This window comes from Urocitellus parryii, chromosome 14 (genome assembly GCF_045843805.1).
Source record: "Urocitellus parryii isolate mUroPar1 chromosome 14, mUroPar1.hap1, whole genome shotgun sequence".
Taxonomy (NCBI): domain Eukaryota; kingdom Metazoa; phylum Chordata; class Mammalia; order Rodentia; family Sciuridae; genus Urocitellus; species Urocitellus parryii.
The window spans coordinates 1,364,478-1,384,271 of NC_135544.1; the positions used below are offsets into that span (position 1 = coordinate 1,364,478).

General features: G+C 38.1%; 1 pseudogene; it reads right to left on the reverse strand.

Annotated features, from left to right (window-relative positions):
- Positions 1–9,791: 9,791 nt before the first annotated feature.
- LOC113178069 (neurofilament light polypeptide pseudogene) lies at positions 9,792–19,527 on the reverse strand (annotated as a pseudogene).
- Between the last annotated feature and the right edge of the window lie 267 nt (positions 19,528–19,794).

Here is a 19,794-nt window from a genome sequence, read left to right on the forward strand (position 1 = left end):
GAAACATAATGACAATCACCAAATCTTTGGGGGATAGTTTTTAGTGGCAAGTGTTCTGACAAACATGGTGGGGGATATAAGCAACTCTAAAATTGAATCTTTGTTATTTATTGTTTAGCTTAGGATGAAAATCATATCTGGGTATATGAAATCTTTTAAGTTCCAAATAAGATATACAAACATAGCCTGCTCTAAAATATGAAAAGAATGTTTAGAATTTGTGAATTTCTTCTCTGTGACTTTTATTGGTTACCTACAAATGTCTGTCATCTTTTTCCCCATTTTTCTAAGGAAGAGAAAGTTCAAAAGAAGAGATTCATTTAAAAGCAGAATCAAAATAAGAGATAATAGGTAAACATTCATTAATTATCCAATTATTAGGACCTGTTTGCCACCACTCTATCCAACACTCACATGAATGCTCTGAGACATAAATTCTGCATTAAGTAATGCAAAAGAAATGAAGCATAGGATTTATCAAATACTTATTTAAATAAACTAATGATTGAATTAATCAGGAAGGTAGTAACATAATTATAATAGGATGTCTCTTATTATATGCCTGGTAGTCAATAAAAGTGTAAAAGCAGGAATTTTAAATAATTTAAAAATAAATGCAGATTTTATGTTAATTAAAATATGTGAATGTAATTTTATTCACTATTTTACTAGAACAATTAAATTTTTTTCATTAAGGATCCATCATTGAAAAACTTACTTGTGCTTTCATATTTGATCAAATCACACTGTGTATGAGTTTCTGTTTAATTTATTTTAAGATAGTTAAAAGACAAATTGCAAGTTCATCCAGAGTTTTTAATAATTATTTTTTTAAAATATTTTTTAGATGTTGATGGACCTTTATTTTATTCATTTATTTATATATGGTACTGAGAATCGAACCCAGAGGCCTCACACAGGCTAGGCAAGTGCTCTACCACAGCCACAACTCCAGCCTCCCAATTCTTTATAATAGTCTTGCCCAAAGCAAAACAGGGAGTTAAACAAAATAAGATTCATTTTTAAAGAGTATTTGCTATATTTACAAAGCATTCTACTTGGATTTCATAAAAAATATATTTTAAAAAATATTCATTTATCATTGGCCCTTGTCATATTTAATCAAATAATATAAATACAAAAAAGTGGCAAAAACAGGTTTGAGAATAAATATCCTTGCCCTTGTTAATGGGTAATTCTGCTGTCCAACTATACCTGAGGACAATCTACTATGTACACTTGCTCAATGTACCATGGACAATACAAAATTTGTCATTGATACTGGTTAGGAATGATTCTATTAAGTTGTACTGAGCACTCACAACTAACAGGCCATTGGCCTATCTTGATGAATTCACAGTCTAGTGAGGAAGGCAAATTTTTTTTTTTTTTTAGCTTCTTTTTTTTTTTTTTATTGGTCGTTCATAACATTACATAGTTCATAATACATCATATTACACAGTTTGATTCACGTGGATTATGAACTCCCCCTTTTACCCCATATACAAATTGCTGTATCATATCAGTTTCCCTTCCATTGCTTGACATATTGCCTTTCTAGTGTCTGATGTATTCTGCTGTCTGTCCTATTCTCTACTATCCCCCCTCCCCTCCCCTTTTCTCTCTCTACCCCTTCTACTGTAAATCATTTCTTCCATTTGTATTATCTTGTCTTGCCCCTCCTTTCCTCTTATATGACATTTTGTATAACCCTGAGGATCGCCTTCCATTTCCATGCAATTTCCCTTCTCACTCCCTTTCCCTCCCACCTCTCATCCCTGTTTAATGTAAATCTTCTTCTCAAGCTCTTCGTCCCTACCCTGTCCTTGTTTACTCCCCTTATATCAAAGGAGTCATTTGGTATTTGTTTTTTAAAGATTGACTAGCTTCACTTAGCATAATCTGCTCTAATGCCATCCATTTTCCTCCAAATTCTATGATTTTGTCATTTTTTAATGCAGAATAATACTCCATAGTATATAAATGCCACATTTTTTTTATCCATTCATCTATTGAAGGGCATCTAGGCTGGTTCCACAGTCTTGCTATCGTGAATTGAGCTGCTATGAACATCGATGTAGCAGTGTCCCTGTAGCATGCTCTTGTTAGGGCTTTAGGGAATAGACCGAGAAGGGGAATAGCTGGGTCAAATGGTGGTTCCATTCCCAGCTTTCCGAGAAATCTCCATACTGCTTTCCAAATTGGCTGCACCAATTTGCAGTCCCACCAGCAATGAACAAGAGTGCCCTTTTCCCCACATCCTCTCCAGCACTTATTGTTGTTTGACTTCCTAATGGCTGCCAGTCTTACTGGAGTGAGATGGTATCTTAGGGTAGTTTTGATTTGCATTTCTCTGACTGCTAGAGATGGTGAGCATTTTTTCATGTACTTGTTGATTGATTGCATGTCCTCCTCTGAGAAGTGTCTATTCGGGTCCTTGGCCCATTTATTGATTGGGTTATTTGTTATCTTATTGTCTAATTTTTTGAGTTCTTTGTATATTCTGGTTATTAGGGCTCTATCTGAAGTGTGTGGAGTAAAGATTTGTTCCCAGGATGTAGGCTCCCTGTTTATCTCTCTTATTGTTTCTTTTGCTGAGAAAAAACTTTTTAGTTTGAGTAAGTCCCATTTGTTGATTCTATTTGTTAACTCTAGCGCTATGGGTGTCCTATTGAGGAATTTGGAGCCCGACCCCACAGCATGTAGGTCGTAGCCAACTTTTTCTTCTATCAGATGCCATGTCTCTGATTTAATATCAAGCTCCTTGATCCATTTTGAGTTAACTTTTGTGCACGGGGAGAGATAGGGATTCAGATTCATTTTGGTGCAAATGGATTTCCAGTTTTCCCAGCACCATTTGTTGAAGATGCTATCTTTCCTCCATTGCATGCTTTTAGCCCCTTTATCAAAAATAAGATAGTTGTAGTTTTGTGGATTGGTTACTGTGTCCTCAATTCTGTACCATTGGTCCACCCGCCTGTTTTGGTACCAGTACCATGCTGTTTTTGTTACTATTGCTCTGTAGTATAGTTTGAAGTCTGGTATCGCTATACCGCCTGATTCACACTTCCTGCTTAGTATTGTTTTTGCTATTCTGGGTCTTTTATTATTCCATATGAATTTCATGATTCTTTTATCGATTTCTACAAGATATGCTGTTGGGATTTTGATTGGCATTGCATTGAACTTATATAGGACTTTTGGTAATATCGCCATTTTGATGATGTTAGTTCTGCCTATCCATGAGCAGGGTATATTTTTCCATCTTCTAAGGTCTTCTTCTATGTCTTTCTTTAGGGTTCTGTAATTTTCATTGTATAAATCTTTCACCTCTTTTGTTAGGTTGATTCCCAAGTATTTTATTTTTTGGGGGGATATTGTGAATGGAGTAGTTGTCCTCATTTCCGTTTCGGAGGATTTGTCGCTGATATACAGGAATGCCTTTGATTTATGTGTGTTGATCTTATATCCTGCCACTTTGCTGAATTCATTTATTAGCTCTAATAGCTTCTTTGTAGACCCTTTTGGGTCTGCTAGGTATAGAATCATATCATCTGCAAATAGTGATAATTTAAGTTCTTCTTTTCCTATTTTTATGCCTTTAATTTCTTTCGTCTGCCTTATTGCTCTGGCCAGTGTTTCGAGGACTATGTTGAACAGAAGTGGTGAGAGAGGGCATCCCTGTCTTGTACCAGATCTTAGAGGGAATGCCTTCAATTTTTCTCCATTCAGAATGATGCTGGCCTGTGGCTTATCATAGATTGCTTTTACAATGTTGAGGTATGATCCAGTTATCCCTAATTTTTCTAGAGTTTTGAACATAAAGGGATGCTGTACTTTGTCGAATGCTTTTTCTGCATCTATCGAGATGATCATATGGTTCTTATTTTTAAGTCTATTGATGTGGTGGATAACATTTATTGATTTCCGTATATTGAACCAACCTTGCATACCAGGGATGAATCCTACTTGATCATGGTGTATAATTTTTTTGATATGTATTTGAATCCGATTCGCCAGAATTTTATTTAGGATTTTTGCATCAAGGTTCATTAGAGATATTGGTCTGTAGTTTTCTTTCTTTGAAGTGTCTTTGTCTGGTTTCGGAATCAGGGTGATGTTGGCCTCGTAGAATGAATTTGGAAGTTCTCCCTCTTTTTCTATTTCCTGAAATAGCTTGAAAAGTATTGGTGTTAGTTCCTCTTTAAAGGTTTTGTAAAACTCTGCTGTATACCCATCCGGTCCTGGGCTTTTCTTAGTTGGTAGTCTTTTGATGGTTTCTTCTATTTCCTCTATTGTTATTGGTCTGTTTAGGTTGTCTATATCCTCCTGGCTCAATCTGGGCAGATCGTAAGACTCAAGGAATTTATCTATGCCTTCACTATCTTCTATTTTATTGGAGTATAAGGATTCAAAGTAATTTCTGATTATCTTCTGTATTTCTGTAGTGTCTGTTGTGATATTGCCTTTTTCATCCCGTATGCTAGTAATTTGGGTTCTCTCTCTTCTTCTCTTCGTTAGCATGGCTAAGGGTCTGTCAATTTTATTTATTTTTTCAAAGAACCAGCTTTTAGTTTTGTCAATTTTTTTCAATTGTTTCTTTTGTTTCAATTTCATTAATTTCAGCTCTGATTTTAATTATTTCTTGCCTTCTACTTCTTTTGCTGTTGTTTTGCTCTTCTTTTTCTAGGATTTTGAGATGAAGTATGAGATCATTTATTTGTTGGTTTTTTCTTTTTTTGAGGAATGAACTCCAAGCAATGAATTTGAGGAAGGCAAATTTGTAAAATAATTATCGTGTTACAATGCAAGTGGTATAATAGAGAAATATGTAAAATCCTGAGACTGTGAAGGAGACTTCAAATACTGAATGGAGGCATGAAAAAAAATGGGGTCAATTAGAGGACATTTACCACAACCTTGTAAATTGAATAAAATCTTTAATTTTCTTTCAGAACTTAACATGAAAAAAATCTATTATAAAAGCAAATGTATGGAGATATGTAAGGAGGGGAAGGAACCAAGAAGTTTGCCCCACTGGAGTCTCTAAGATACTAGACAGTCTGCTACGATTCCTTATGAGTAGCAGGAAAGGAAAATTATGGAAGGACAGAGAAATGGAAAGGTTCATTCCAGCCTGGAGTATGGGTGATATAGAGCATGTGGTGGATAGGTAAAGGGCTCCTGTAGGAGGTGACATTTAAGCATTCATCATGCATTAGTCCTTTTTATGCTGGGCTGGTGTTACTGCCAGATCAGCCACACCTGATTCTGCTGTCTGGAGCAACAATTCAAGGCTGTTAATATAACCTAGAGAGCTTGACTCACTTTGCACTGTGGGTGCAAATTTTTCTCTCTGTGGTCACATTATGCTACTGTAGAAATCCATGAGACTAGATTCATGGGGCTTATGGATTCTGGGCTTCTTCATTCTGGGAAAAGTTTCTAACTCAGATTCTGAAAGGTGTGGATACTCAATGAGTCAAAGCCTAGGGAGGAGAAGAATCTGGCATGTCACAGAAAAAGAGTCATTTTTACTGCCCTACTTTGGGTTGGACACACATCGTAATTTGTGAAAAGTAGTGCATTCCCTAAAGAAGTAGAACACTGCTAACTCTCGTTTTAGTGGAAAGGCCAGATATAACTGCAGCCAGATTAGCAAGTAATTTCTTCTTTCCTAAAATTGTACAAAGCCCACTCAGAGCCAATGTGGGCCCTCACTGCCCAGGAAACTGTATTAACTTTAGTCACTGAAATCCCAGTGAGTATAGCAATGAAATAATTCAGGCACTCTTCACTTGCCTTAGTTTGTTTTGCTTTAGGATCACAAAATGTGTTTCAAGTGCAGCTGTCAGAAGCCACTGGTGCTGAATGATTAGTGATGATTTTAGTCAAACCTTGGCAACTATCCAAACATCTAAGCCATAGCTCTTGGTTAAAAAAAAAAAAAAATGTGGGATGACACAGGTTCTTTCTTTCTTTCTTTCTTTCTTTCTTTCTTTCTTTCTTTCTTTCTTTTTTCTTTCCTCCCTCCCTCCCTCCCTCCCTCCTTCCCTTCTTTCTTTCTTTCTTTCTTTCTTTTTCTTTTTCCTCATAAAGACTATAGGAGTTTCATGGAGAAATTAAATAAACCATGTATCCACACATCATTGCCTACATTCTTACAATTTTATACCAGTTCTTGGGATCACTTCATTCTTTTTCAAGGCTGTTGTGGGATAAGACTATGAAGGAAAGGCCTGGCATCCTTTGCATGTATTTAAGTCTAACTCCTGCTATGTATCAGGATGGCCGGGGTCCTCAAGCCTCAGCCTTATAATAGGGGAAAGTGAGTACAGAAATATCCATCTGACCTCTTGGCATTCCCATTGATATAGAACAACAAAGAGTGCTTTGAGAACTACAAAACACTGACCATGTCGAAAATATTAAATAACATGACACTTATTGTTGATTTTATAAGGCAATTACAGTGTCACAAAATCATGTGTGGCACCAAGTTCCATAAAGCAGATTTGAAATATTTTATCAGTTTTCAAATCTCAAGCTCAAACTCTTTCCTGTGTCCCCTATTAGCAAAATATTTGAGTGAATTCTCATGATTTTATATAGTGCATGTGTGTTTTTGTTAACATATTATTTGTATATGGATACAACATCTTTATTTTATTTATTTATTATTATGTTGTACTGAGGATCAAATCCAGTGCCTCGTGTGTTCGAGGCAAGTACTCTACCACTGAGCCACAACCCCAGCCCCTTAGATAAACTTTTTAATGAAGCCAAAGCTAGCTAAATCCAGAAGAGTAGTGATCAAGTTGTGTTCCATATATCAGCAGCATCAACATCACCTAGGAACTTAGAAATTCATTAGGGCTCACCTCAAAACTGAATCAGAAATTCTGGAGGAAAAGGTCCAGCAATTCATGTTTTAATCAGCTCTCCAACTGGGTGAACCACTGATATTGAAGTAAATTAACAAAACAGATTTTAAGTATTTGCATTTATTTATTTGTTCATTTTTTATTGCTTAAGTATTTGCATTTATTGATGTGTTATCTCAAAAAATATAGTTAGGGACTTTTGGCATACCACACTATCTTCGCCTTTGCCATAATTGACCTGACATCTCATCACCTTTGCCATTTTCTACCAGTTAAGAATTAAGTTCCAAGTGCTGTTCGCAGTCAAAAGAAGGAAATTACAGAGGTTCCATGGGTCATTGGGATTCAACTTAGAATTCTACCTATTATACCATAATGGAAGGCATGGTAAATATCCTAGGAAATGTATGAAATATCCATTTTGGAAATGAGACGTTTAGATTATTTGATTGGCTAGAGAGAGCATCGAACCTGCTAGCCCAACTTACCAGCACCTTTGAATCAAGTAATAGTCACAGCCAAAGTGCTATTGGTCCTTATTTTCTATTTCATGGGGGGATCTGCCCCTTAACTTGACAGTATGTCTCTGGCTGGTCATGTTGCCAGATGGTTGCAACTGCCTCCATATGAACACTTCTCATGAGGCACATGCCAGAGTGTTCAACAATAGAGAGTGGGAATTCCCTTGGTTTATAATGTCTATTTTGTGACTACTTATAAATAAACATTTAAGGCTTAGCAGTATTTACCCTAAGAGTTGCTTTCATAGAGCAGACTATTGGTACAGAAGTGGTAAGAGGACACCACTGCTACTACTACCTCTAATCCCCAGGGAATATGATTATTTACCAAAATAGGGAAAAAGAAAATTAGCATAGGTCAGTTTACATAAGAAATGAAGTACTTGCATTATACATTGTTACATACTCTGGGCTGCCAAGAAATCCTAGAAGGCTAGGTTAACAATTAAATCACATGCTTGCATGGCAATCAGTAAGACTTCAAAATAGCAATGATAAGGATATGGGAGAAAATGTACACTGTGAGAATCTTTTAAGTTTGAACGTCAGCCTCTTATTCAGAGTTCTAAATATACTGCTGTCAGAGTCCAACTATAAACCTAAATGCCTGGCTTCATAGAGTTGATGAATCTTTCCATTGGTTCATCCCATCAGCATCAAGGGGAAGAGCTTGGTTTCTGAGGAGACTCCTAATCTTTACCCAGGCTGATATGCTGAGAGCCTTCTTGGTACCATCCATTTCATGATAGATAAAGAAATATTTTACCTATTTTCTTAGTCACATATGTTTCACTAGATACAATGCAAAGAGATCAAATAACTTTAAATGTAGAACACTTTGGTTTCAAGTGAAATCCAAAACCTTTAAAGGCCTAAAAAACAGATATTGAGCAAAATTGGCTAACAAAGCAATTGCTCAAAAACAGAAGCAGAGCATAAAATAGTCAATAAATTTCACCTCTATTCCACACCAAATGCAAGCACAAGAGTCTATATAAATTTAAGGTGCATGTGGACAGATGGTATGTACACTAAATGAAACTTCCAACCAGATAAGTTATCACTGGAATCCAAGTGTTTCCCAATTAAGACATGCAGAACAATTGTTAGGGTCTGTAAACAAGTCAGGATGGCGCTTGGCATTTTGCCAGAGGAAGTGGTTTGTGAAGTAATGCCAGCGAGCCATTAAGTGTGGAGATTCCTTATTGGTTGACTGCTGTATCTAGTTTATGTTAATTAAGATAAGCTGTCCTACAATAAACGGCCCCCGCTCCTGCTGTATCTATCTACAGAAGTTGCTGATAACCCCCGGTTATTTTGCTGCAGCTGGACTGCGGCAACAATGCCAATGTAACATACAAATACATTATCTCCCCCCTAAGTGACTGATAACAATTTCATTACTTGTATCTGTAGTTTTTAAAGGGTTTAAAACTGTTTGGCATTAAATATTGTCTATTTGAGGCATAGAAGGAAGCTAACACCACACTGAATCATGAGCTCAGGATTTCAGGCAACATATTTCCAGTGGCAAATGACCTTTGGTATTCTTTCCTCTCCCTAAATTATATGCTAATTTAAAAAATTATTCCTCTTTACTATCACACGCTCAGATTTCAACTTCTGACCATGATAATTAGATGAAAAATGTTAATAATGACAAATACATAGAATTCCTATTCTACCCATATTGTATTATTATATACTAATTTACAATAAAGGTTATACTTGTCACATAATTTCAGAATTGTCTCCTAGAAACCATTCTTCACATAATATAGTACACATATGGGGCAAAGTATATTGCTACTTACGGACTCTCTTACTTACTCCTGTTTAGTACCAGTAAAATTTTTGAGAGAAAAGATTTTATGAATAGTCACGACCTAATTATAGCACTAAGAATTTCCAACTAAAGAAGAAAAAATATGTTAGTTGTTTAAATTTTGATTTTACAATGGAGAAATTGTAGATCAATAGTCCACTTGTTTATGGTTTCTATTGTGCTATCCTGAAGGTATTTTAATTAAGTCAACAACCACAACAAGAAATGTGTCATTCAATGTAACTTTATTTACTGTTTATTGCACATAACTCAAGGTCTTTAATTTCTAACCACCAAAGGTTCAAATGAGTATGTTTCCATGAAATCTAACATTGACATTAGTGAATTCATTTATTCATGTTGTGTTCTTATTGTAAACCTCTGAATTATTCACATTTGCCTTAAATCCTGAACTCATAAGCGTGGACCATGCACAGGTTGGTAGCAAGCCAGAAAGCCACTCTGCAAGCCAAAGGATAGTCTGCCTAAGGAGAAAATTCATAGCACAACACTGAATGTCCAACCAAAGTCATCTCGGAATTATACATATATTGACTTAATTCATATAGGGTCTGGAACTCCACTGGTTTGTTGGTTATGAGGTTGACCTGATTTCGGGAGAATTTTTCCTGGAATAATTAAGGAAAGGGGGCTGGATGGATCTTTCTTCTTAGTTGCTTGTTCCTCTCCAGCACTTTCATCTTTCTTCTCATCCTCTTTGGCTCCTTTGGTTTCTTCTTTTTCTTCACCTTTACTTCCTCCTTCTTCTTCTTTTGCTTCTTCAATTCTTCCTTGGCAGCTTCTTCCTCTTTGGCTCCCTCCTCTTCCTCTTCCTCTCCTTCTCCTCCTCCTCCTCTTCAACTTCCCCTTCAGAGAGCCACTTGTCCTTTGCTTCCTCGGCTTTGGCAGCCTCGATGGTCTCCTCCTCCTCTATCTGTTCTTCCTGGACGTGGCTGGTAAAGTTTAGAGGAGAAGAAGTGGGCGGACATCAAGTAGGAGCTGGTCTGCAGACTTCCATTTCCATAGGCAGATCAGCCAAAGAGCTGGGCGCTTTTGGAGTAGCTACTTGTTAAGCTGCCCACGCTGGTGAAACTGAGATGGGTCTTTGCCTTCTAAGAGTTTACTTTAAACTACAATCTCCATATCCAAAGCCATCTTCACGTGAAGGAGTCTGGGTATTCTTTTAGGTAATGTGACATTTCGCTCTTTGTAGTTCTCAGTTCATTTTCTTATTTGTTGATTGTGTCCTGCATAGCACTATGTCGGTGTTCTGCTTGTCCTCTAGCTCCTGCAGCTGCTTCTAAAGGGCTTCGTCCATACCCAGCAGGCTTCAATCTCCAGGGTCTTGGCCTTGAGCAAGTGACCACTCTTGTCACCTCTTTCTTAGCCGCGCGCACCGCGTGGGTGTTCCTGGCAGCGCTCTCAGGCAGCATGGTGAAGTGGCTCTTGCCCTCTTGGGCATTCTGCATGTTCTTGGAGGCCAGCTTCTCATATTGCGCGCGGATGTCCTTGAGCACGGAGAAGAGGTCGGGCTTGGAGGACACGTCCATCTCCAGTGAGATCTGTGTGTACTGGATCTGCATCTGCAGCTCTGCGTTCTCCTCCTCTTGCACTTTTTTTTAGAAAAGTGATTTCGTTCATCAGGCTGAGCTCCGCCTCAAATGCGCCTTTGCGCGTCCGCATCAGCCCGCCCTAGGTCGGAGCGGCTCAGCACCTCCTCTTCACAGCGCGCTTGCAGGTTGTGCAGAGTCTCCTCCAGCTCTTCCCATTCTCCCTGAAGCGCCTGCTTCTCCTTGGTAGCGTCTTCCGCCTCCAGGCGCAAGTCGCAAATCTCCTGCTCCTACAGCGTCTGGAAGCGGGACGGCTTGGAGTGCTTCTGGCGCAGCACCAGCAGCTCTGCTTTCAGCACCTTGTTCTGCTGCTCCAGCTCTTGCAAGCGCTCGAGGAAGTTGGCAAAGTGGTCTTTGAGGTCCTAGAGCTGTGCCTTCTCCTGAGTGCGGATGGACTTGAGGTCATTGCTAATGGCGGCTACCTGACTCAGGTGTAGGCTCTCCAGACTGTGCATCAAAGAGGCGGAACTGAACGAGCAGCTGTGGCTCACGGGGGGGGCGGGGCTAGGAGACAGGCACCTAATAGCTGGAGTAAGGTGCTGTAACCGCTGCGCACGCTGGAGTTATGCTCTCCGGGCGTCTCCATAAAGCGCCGCTTATAGGAGGTAAGTAGTAAGGCTCTTTCTTGGCTAAAGGAACTCAGGGTGGCTGTTGGTCCCCCCTGGCCATAGGCGGAGATGGGGGCCTGGAGAGGAGGAAGGACAGGGAAAAAAGGGAAGGAAGAATTGTTATGTGCCTGGGTTCCAGATCATACTTTTTGGTTAAGACTCAAATTCTCTGAGCCTTCTTTTCCTTATACATAAGTTGGATAAGTTAAGCCCTATTCCATTTTTTTGTTTGTTTGTTTGTTAGGGAGGTTAACTAGGGTAATGTGAGTAGAACAAATTGTAAAAAAAAAAAAAAAAAACCTAGCTGAAAATAGATATTGAAGACCTGAGTTCCCCCCACCTCCCAACTGTAAATTAGTCTTGGAGTCCTTGGGGGGGGGGAGGGAAAAGGAGGGCAATTATTAGTTTATTATAAGTTCATTAATAAACTTCATTATTAGTTTATTTTTTTCTATATTGACATTGAATCATAGGCTATAAATTTTGAAAACGGGAGTTATAATTATGACCGTGGTTGTCTATTTTTGAAGGGCCTTGTTTTTAGGACGTTCAGAATAGAGACATCTGCTCCAACTTTCCCCACAGGTAAACAAGGAGAATTGTCACTTTCATTTCTAAACATATGATCCTAAGTTACAGAATTTTAGAAGCCATTAATTACTTTCACTTAGTATGATTATATACCCAGAGGGATACACTTTATCTTGGTAGTTTCTTTGGCATTAATTTGAATGCCAGTAGATCTTAGCCTTTACCTTTCTGTTTTTATTGCCTAATTATTCTCTTCTTTGCAATTCAGGCATCATGTTACGTTAAAATAAGTCTTGTTCTGGCAGCTTAAATAATATTAAACAGTATTCAAGGCAGACCAGATACAATTATGTGTGTATATTTTGAAGGACTTTAAAGAAGACAAAAATGTGTATTTCATCAGCTCAAGTGTAAATTGTACTGTTGTGGTTAAGTGTACAGATTATTGTATCATGAATACCTTGTCAAATCTAGATTTGACATTGTGACTTTGGAAAAAGTATTTTCTCTGTAAGCCTTATTTTCTTAATTTATAAAAATAGGAACAATTATAGCATCTCATAAAATTGTAGTAAGGATAAGGAAGGTCCTGGCACATAGGACATAAAACCAGTCTTTGCTCTTATCTATTATGACATCACAAGATGTTTGAATGTAGGTAATGTAAGGTGTGTTAAATAATATTGCATTTAATCATATCATAGCTATTTACATTTCAAAATGTAAGTAGCTAAAAGAAGAGTTAATAACACTGTGATCTTTTTACAATTGAACATTCAGTTTTTTACTTTAACCACTTTCATGTGGTGATTCATGTGTGTCATGGCCTATGTTAAATTTCAGTGATATTTTTCAGATGATAGGAAAGTAATGAAATAATATATGAGAATTTGACAAAAGTGAACCTGAAAGCCATCAACTGGATATTTTGTTAGAAAAGTAATAATGAGATAAAAATGTGAATTATCTTGAAATTCAGAATGACTTCATTTTTTGGTTGTCTAATACTGATATCTGCAGTTTTCTTTTTGATGATAAAAGTGCATGAGAAGTAAGCATTTTTCTTTACATGAACAATATTTGGGTTTTACATAGTAATAGCTCTTTTAGTTTAAAATTGTTCCCCAATATATTTATTGCTGTTTTGCTACTCTTGAACTTTATTAATAGGGTATCTTGTTATCATAAATTATTTCTTCTCTATTAACATTATTTTAAATCCTGTATTCTTTCTCTTTTATCTGATTTTTTATTTGAAAATATATTTTAGTATATTTTTATGAATCTTTATGGATAGAAACCTATGGACCTGTACAGTATTTCTGGGAATTAATTGTATTCCTATGAGGTAATAAAAGTATTGTTAGTTTGTTATTTAGTACACAAATCTGAAGGTTGAACAGCTATTTAGTGCAAAATTATTGTGGAGGAATGTGTCCTATGAAGTTGAAACACTGATGTGCATTTGACATTTTACAAGCTTTTAGACAAGCTATTTGAACACATACACAATTTTTGTTAAATAAGGAAAAGTGACTTAGGTGTGCTTTCGGTAAAGCCCATTGCCAGCACACCCCATGTTAATTGTGGTAATGCTGGCATCTTTGCTGATGGTGTCACCAGTGATGCAATTTTTCCAAAGGAGCTGTCAATTGGCTTGGTGTGGTGGCATTTCTGTATCCTCCTCCCTTCTACTAGTGATGGTCTAAAATTTGGGGGCCAACAGAGGTGAGGCAAAGAACATCACCCCCCACTGGCACCAAGGCTAAATTTGGGGGCCAACAGAGGTGAGACAAGAACCTCACCCCCCCACTGGTGCATAGGACTATCCACAAGCATGGCTGAATGCTGGACCGGTAGTCATTGACGGGTTGATCTGGTTGCAGTGGATTCAACCTAAGACAGGAAACTGACGCCTAAAGGTCAGTTCTCCCATGATGCGTAAGAACCATATGTTGAATTGGACAACCTACCAGGCACGGTCCTAAGCCACATTGCTTGTTGTTTAATTAATCAGAAGGGGGGGGATGCTGAGGGCCATCGTCAAGTAGGAATGACGCTTCAAAATTTCCTTGCCAGCGTACCCCATGTTAAATGGATTTTGCTGTTGACATTGCATGTAAGGTGACCTTGCTCAAGGACCAAGGCGGATCCAGGTTTAGAGCTGATCAGGTTTGAGGAAGTATCCCGCTCCTTAGGGTGTTCCCGGTTTAAGACAAAAGGAGTTTTAGGGAAGTGGGAGGTTGAAGATTATTGCTGCTGGGAGTAGGGCGTGCCTGGTGCCTGAGTTCCCGCTGAGTTCTCATGGAGAAAAAGTATTTAGGACGTGTATTGTGGGGGAGATAAATAATTTCCCCTGAGTGTGTGTGGAGGCTGGTGTGAGATCTGGAATAAAGAATTGCTGTTTGAACCTACAAAGCTGTGTGGTGGCTCGTGATCTTGTGCCAAGCCGAGACATTGGCATTTGGCAGCCCATCTTCTTAGATTAATTTTATTTATCATTGTGGCTGTCATTGCCCACAATAGGGATTCAAATACAGAAACAGCAACTCATGTTAACAGTGTGTTCCCTATCCTTCTATACCAAGCTAGAGAATGTATTAGAAAGGTTTCAGATAACATTGATCAAATTAGTGTGTGCCTGTGATTTCACTAATACTTTTCTAGGAGCCTAATAATCCAATCTTTGCTCTTATACTATGCTATGCTATATTATTAAGTGCATCTGTATACATTTATATTGTAAAATAACGTATTCTTATATAGTCTTAAGATTTAAAAAATTAACAATCTGAATTTTCTCTAATATCTTTATATTCTTAATTTTCATATTCTAGTACCTGACCTCCTAAAGCTAGAATAATGCAGAACAGCTGAATTTATTCATCAGTGATAAAAGGCCAAAGGAAGATGGTAATGAAAGAAAAAACAAATTTCCTCAGCATAAGCTTTGCCAGTTACTGCTAAGTGTGTAGCTGCCTTACATTTTTAAAGCATGTCTAAAGCAGACACTAATTTTTTCACAATTGTACAAATTAACAATGTACGCTATCTTTACCATATGATTTGACTTTGAACATGTCTTGACATGTTGCTGTTCCTTTAACATTCCTTAGATGGCACACAATGGAAAATATTTTTTTCCTGAACAAAAACATGAACAAAGTATTCTTTGTAAAGTATGCAAGTCAAATATTTAGTTAGGAAGCAAGCCATCATGTGCAACCATTATCTGGTCATAATTTTCCTTTTGGAAAATATACATTTTTAACAGATGCTATCACTGAATATAAAGCAAAAGGTAAAATCAGAAAAAAATACATCTTTATTTTTTCCCTTCCACAGCAGTTAAACAAAAATGCTTTAGTGTTTATTGCAGGTAGATCATATGCAGTTGAATCAATTATCAATGTACTATTGCCAGGCTTATGATGAAAAACTGTGATTGCATTTTGCTATTTACTAAATATTATTTTATCATTGCCATTTAATGTTAGGACTATTTAAACATTTAAATATTCGCTGGCATGATACTTAGAATTTGTTATTAGAGTGTCATAGGAAGGATGTACTGGGTTGGTGGTGATTGGCTTATGCCCATCCACTGAACCTTCCACTCTTCTTCCACTTTGTCCTCCCTTGGAAAAAATTATGTTAGAAGCCCATATCTATAATTCATTCCAGCAGTTCCATCTTGTTTCTTGGCACCAGAAGTTTTATTGGTTCTTTGTGGTTGCTACTGAATTTGTCATATTGTGAGACAACCTATAGGGTGTTCTTACTATATGATCCTAATTATCTTTCAACTAATTATTGATTATTATTTAGAGAATCTTCTTTTGCCATTTCTGAGAGCATATCAGGATTTTATTGTGACAAAATTTTCATATATAAACAAGTTGTATGTCAGCCTGGAGATTCTTTACCCTGCGTTATTTTTTGTTGAGTTCTCCATTTCAATAGAGATGAATTTACAGTTAACCATGAAGGTTTACTATTTCATTTAAAACCTGTGTATCCTTTTAAGAATCATTAAAATGTATATTTAAAATCCTATTATTGGGCTGGGGATGTGGCTCAAGCGGTAGCGCGCTCGCCTGGCATGCGTGCGGCCCGGGTTCGATCCTCAGCACCACATACCAACAAAGATGTTGTGTCCGCCAAGAACTAAAAAATAAATATTAAAAAAAATTCTCTCGAGTTCCGGCAGAGAGCGTGGTGAGAAAGGGGAGTGCGGCCTGCTCCCCCGGGCCCTTTGGGGCCCCCGGCCCCAGGCCGGCTGGTGCGCTGGGGGGCCCGAGGACAGGACGCGGCCTCTCCTGCAGATCCCCGGAGCTCCTGCTGCGAGTGCCCACTGGCTGGCCCTGGCTGTGAAGGACCGGTGAGCCTGCCACCCAGATGGATGACCTGATGGCGGCAGCGACCTGTCGGGCCCCGGACCCCGAGGGCTACCGGGTCTCCTGGCTCAATCGTGCCCGTCCCAGCTGAAGCCGCCACCCGGGACGTGGCGCCTTTGGGTGGCGGCGGGCGTGGCATGTGGCGAGAAGAATGGCGGCCGCCCGAACGCCGCGGAGGCCGGCAGGGGCTTAAAGATCCCAAGAAGGAGGATGGACGTCTGAAAGCTCGACCACGCGTTGGACAGCGGAGCCGCACAGACCAGGACTCCCCGTGAGCGCTCAGTGCCGGCTCCTGGAGACCGCACCTTGTCTCGGCCAACAAAGACCGGAACCGTCCTGGAAGGTGAGCGAAGCCCCGGAAGACGGCGACGGGTGGAACGGTTAGCGGCCCGGGCGGTTGGTGTTCGTTCTACCAAAGAGAGAAACGGTAGAGTCACAAGCCGCATCTACCCAGTTGGAAACGCCGCCACCCTTTGGGAAGATTTCCTGGCCCTTTGTAAAAGGCCTGTGTATATAATATGAAAAAGCTGCTCTCAACTTGCCCCCCAACCTTTTAAAACTTGTGTTGCATCTGGACATTCTAAATTTGTAAAGAGGATGCCTGACGTATGATAGAGTTAGAAAATAACGCCTTGTAAATGTCCGTTTGTTTGAAAAAATCAGAAATGTCTTCTGGAAGTGACTTTGAAATGAATTTGTTAGACCACCTCTAGGAGCGACACTTGTCCACGTTTGTTCAGTGGGTTGTTGGACATGGAGGAGACTATGAGAAGGAGGTCCTGTGCCAGACTGGCTTTACGTAAAAGACATTTTTCATATAATAACCATTGTTTTGCGTGTGTGTGTGCATTTTATTCCTCATTAGTGTATATATCGTTGAAAATGCTAAATACTTTTTAAAAAAAAATCTAGGTTTTCTAGATGTTCTAAAGTGCCTGATATATGTTAAAAGTAGAAGTGTTAAAATATATGACACATTTTGTAAATTTCTTTTGTTAAAATTCTTATGAAATGGTTTCTTTTTTTCCGGGGGGGGGGGGGGGTGCAATAGCCAAACCCCTGTTGAATAGTACAGTTGTGTGCTGGTCCTGGGGAGCACCGTGCCAGTGTGCTTACTGAGAGCCAAGAGTTGTCTATGGGTTTTGTTTTACTTTGCTGTGTACATAGTGTATATAAAGGACAAATGAGTCCTCCTAATCTACATCTAACCTTTCTAGATGTTAAAGAGGTTGCCAGTGTATGACAAGTAGAATTAGTAAACCAGTTTTGAATATTTTGTGTTAAAATTCCTAGGAAAGATTGTCTTCTGAAAATTTGAGCATTATAGCCCACTGGGTCAGTGAAGGGCCAGAATGCTCATATTTTGAAGACATTTTCAAATTAGAACTATTGTTACATGTGTGCAGTGTATTCAAGACTGTCATGTACATAGTGGACAAATTGAGTCCTTACTTGAAACATCTAGTCTTGTCTAGATGTTTAGAAGTGCCCGATGTATGTTAAACGTAGAGGTAGTAAAATATCACTTTGTAAATATCTTTTTGCTAAAATTCATATGAAATAGTCTTTTGGGAATGGAACTATTAAACCACCTTTGTGAGCGGTATAGTACTGTCTGTATTTGCTCAGTGATGTGGAGGAGGTGGGAGGGAAGCAATTGCAAAAGGTTAGTGTGTTTATATTTGGACATTTTCAGACATCAGTTTTCTATGTTTTGTGCATTTTGTTTTTGCTGTGTATATAGTGTATATAATGGACAAATAAGTCCCAATTTTGCAACATCTAGTCTCTAGATGTTAAAGAGGTTGCCAGTGTATGACCAAGTAGTTAGTAAAATTAGAACATTTTGTACATTTTTTGTTGAAATTCATAGGAAAGCTTGTCCTCTGTAAAAAGACTTTTGGATATGGATTTGTTCGACCATCTCTAAGTGTTACATATGCCTGTACTTGTCCACTGGACTGAAAATAGAAGGTAATGAGGAGGGAGAGGTTCAAGGACAAAATGGTCATATTAGAAGATACCTCATATTTAACCATTGCTACGTGTGCAATTTTATTTACCAGTGCTGTGTGAAAAGTGGACAGGGTCTTATGTGGAATATCTAGTCCTTCTATATATTTAGAAGTGCTTGATATATTTAAAAGTAAAAGTAGTAGAATTGAAACTTTTTGTAAATAGCTTTTAAAAACTGATGAGAAATATTGTGTTTGGAATTGTTAAACCACCTCTTAACAGAATACTGTCTGTTGTACTTGTTGATTGGGTTGAGGGAGGTGGGAGGGAAGAAGTTGCAAAAGGTGTTTAACATTGTTAGTGTGTGCTAGAAAACTTCAGCTTACCCATTGCCTTGTACCGTGCATTTCATTTAACTTTGCTGTACTGTATATATTGTATATATACTGGACAAAGGAGTCCTAATTTTATAATATCTAGTCTCTAGATATTAAAGAGGTTGCCAATGTATGACAAAAGTAGAGTTAGTAAACTCACACATTTTGTACACTTTGTGTTAAAATTCATAGAAAGGCAGTCTTCTAAAAAGGACTTTTGGAAGTGAAATTGTAACATATCATGTGGCACTCAGATGTGACACATGTGACAACAGGAGAAAGAAGTAGAAGAAATGAAGGATTCTAGGCCAGAATGATCCTACTTAGAAGACACTTTCAGATATAACCATTGTTACATGTGTGTAGTTTATTTAACACTACTATGTACATAGTGGACAAACTTAAGTCCTTATTTGAAACATCTAGTCTTTCTAGATGTTTAGAAGTGCACAAAGTATGTTAAAAGTAGAGGTAGTAAATAAAACATTTTGTTATATATCTTTTTTTAAAAAATTCATGAGGAAATAACTGTCTTTTGGAAATGGAATGATCAAAACACTTCTCTGAACAGTACATATTATATCTGTGCTGGTTCAGAGAGGAAGAAGGAAAAGATAAAGGGCTTTATACCAGTGTATTTTCTGTGAAGTAGAATTGACCATTGTCCCTTATATTTGTGGGTTTTGTTTTATTATTCTGTGTAAATAGTGTATATAAAGGACAAATGAGTCCTAATTTACATCTAGTCTATCTAGATGCTAAAGAGGTTGCCAGTGTATGACAAAAGTAGAGTTAGTAAACTAACATACCGAGTACATGTTGTTAAATTCATAGGAAAGACTAATTAAAACCACTTAGAAAGTGAAATTTGTTAAAAGTCATCTCTAAGCATTACAGATGCATATACTGACCTATTGGTTGATAAGACTAGAAGGGGAAGGGTTCTAGGCCAGAATGTTAACTGTTTGGAAGACACTTTCAAATTCTAGCCTTTAAAAAAAGGGGTGTGGGGGGGGAGTTTTGCTTCAAAGTATAGCCTTTGTTAAGTAAGTGTTGCAGTTTATTCAGTGCTACTGTATGTATAG